Genomic DNA, 2,241 nt, shown 5'->3' with positions numbered 1-2,241 from the left:
TATTAAGGTGATGGCAGAGAACGAAACGTAGGCGCTTACATCTATCGTAGGTGTAGACGTAAGTGCTGGTCTACAACCTTGCTTTAAGTGCCCATCTACAATAGGTGTTTTAAGCCCTAAGCCCTAAGAAATTGACTATTCACAGTCAACTATTCTCCTCAAATTGAACTATGATTGAACAATTTCTTAAGACTTAGGGCTTAAAACACCTATTGTAGACCGGAATTAAAGGACATTTAAGCTCTAACCCGTAAGAAATTGACCAATCACAGTGGAATGTGAGGAGAATACTCGACTGTGATTGGCCAATTTTTTACGGCTTAGAGCTTAAATCTCTTTAACATAACGTTGTAGACCAGCACTAATGCAAGGCAAAGAAAAACGATCGAAATAAAAACTCAAAAATTTATTTTGACCATTTTTCCAAAAAATCGCTCTGTAGCAGTTTGAACGCGCTGCTGCTGATTACGAATATCGCAGTTAAAGTGCGATTTTCTCATTATTTTGGCCGCAATAGGCTGAATTTCCACTAAACGCGTCACGCGTCGCATCCCATTTTGATCTCGTTACAAATAATGTAATAAAATAGGATGCTTTGATTGGTTAACTCGTAATGACGCGACGCGTGACGCGCTCAGTGGAAACTCAGCCATATGGATTTTACGATTCGTAGTTCATGGTTTGCCACATGGAGTCTCTTGTCGACCGTCGACCCTTAACCTCGCTTGTGGTGTATATTGCTTATTTCGTTTAATTTGCTTTTGTCGTCTTTGCTTCTGTCGTTCTCAGTTATATTGCCTTGTATTTAATTAATACTGCTTGTAATTAATTTTTTTGGTAAGCTTAACAAACACCTGTTGCTTATATATGTAAGAATGTGTGTACTATAATCTGTACACATTTTTTTTTCACGCAGGCTGCGCTGAAATATTCCCCATTTAAGTGGCTATTATCGTGAAAATGTCTTTTTACGGCTCACGGTAAGATTTTTCAAAATACTTTTTGTGCTTATACGATTCTATTCGGTTTCATAATCTCGTACTAAACTCGTGTACTAAAAATGTTTCAGGGAACAATTTGCTGAAAAATGCAAAAATTTTGAAAGAGGTTGCTGCAGCAATTTAGATTGCGGTTCGGTTCATACATATAGATATTGCTACAAATATTAAAATGATTCGTGTAGCGTCAAGGACTGCCCATTTTTACACTGCCCTAGTGTGGAACAGTATCGTTACATGATGACTGGCAAAGCAACCGAAAATCTAAAAAGAGAAGTCGGCCGAACCTTACAGAACACCGATATATGTGGTGACTTTAAAAAAAACATTTGTACACGAACAAAATGTAAACGTCGGCACATTAAATTAGATAAGCCTTTAGAGTGTCTGATATGTCGGGATGAGATCGTTCTGGAGACTTTTGGTGCTGTAACTTGCGGACATATATTATGTTGTAACTGTTTATTTCAATTGTTGAACAATAACACAGAACAATCAATAAAAATAGATTGTCCGATATGTAAATGTAAAGGAGGATATAAAAAATTAATGTAATATTTTGCTTATGTCGTTTATTTTGCTTATGTCGTTTAATTTGCTTTTGTCGTCTTTGCTTCTGTCGTTCCCAGTATTATTGCTTTGTATTTAATTTTTCTGGTAAGCTTATCTTGTACATACAACACCTGTTGCTTATACATATATATATATATATATACATATATATATATATGTGTGTGTGTGTGTGTGTGTGTGTGTGTGTGTGTGTGTGTGTGTGTACTATTATCTGTACAAGTTTTTTTTCACTCAGGCAAATGTAATATTTTAGTTTAAAATGCTAATACTATCTGTATAACAAAACATTGTTTATATTTTTGTAATTATGTACTTTTTTCTTTTATTTAGCAGTTAAGAGCCTTGTGTACATTATTCATAGCATAAACAATGATGCTTACAAATAAGGTGTTTATTCCTTCAATATAATTTTATTCCTTACACACACACAGCAACATAATCTTGAAAGATAAAAGTTACAAAAAATCAAATAACAGTCTTAGACTAATTCTTCCAAATAGATCTCATGCAAATATATGATTGGTGAACAGTTCACAGATCATGCATACATATAAGAATTAATGGTAAATAGTATGCAAATTGAATTATAATCTCTTGTATATATCTCTTCAAAAGAGTTTTTCTGAAAGACTTCTTTATTATTTGGTAACTTGTATTTTTCAAGATTATA

At 33.8% G+C, this 2,241-nt stretch overlaps 1 long non-coding RNA gene across 1 annotated transcript; it reads left to right on the top strand.

Annotated features, from left to right (window-relative positions):
• The first annotated feature begins 696 nt into the window (after positions 1-696).
• LOC112467166 lies at positions 697-1,666 on the top strand. The gene is made up of 3 exons (XR_003042221.1): positions 697-837; positions 917-980; positions 1,070-1,666. It is a non-coding gene; the product is annotated as an uncharacterized LOC112467166 (long non-coding RNA).
• The last annotated feature ends 575 nt before the right edge of the window (positions 1,667-2,241 follow it).

This window comes from Temnothorax curvispinosus, unplaced genomic scaffold (assembly GCF_003070985.1).
Source record: "Temnothorax curvispinosus isolate PA1 unplaced genomic scaffold, ASM307098v1 QBEX01016990.1, whole genome shotgun sequence".
Lineage (NCBI taxonomy): Eukaryota > Metazoa > Arthropoda > Insecta > Hymenoptera > Formicidae > Temnothorax > Temnothorax curvispinosus.
This window is presented reverse-complemented; position numbering and strand designations above follow the sequence as displayed.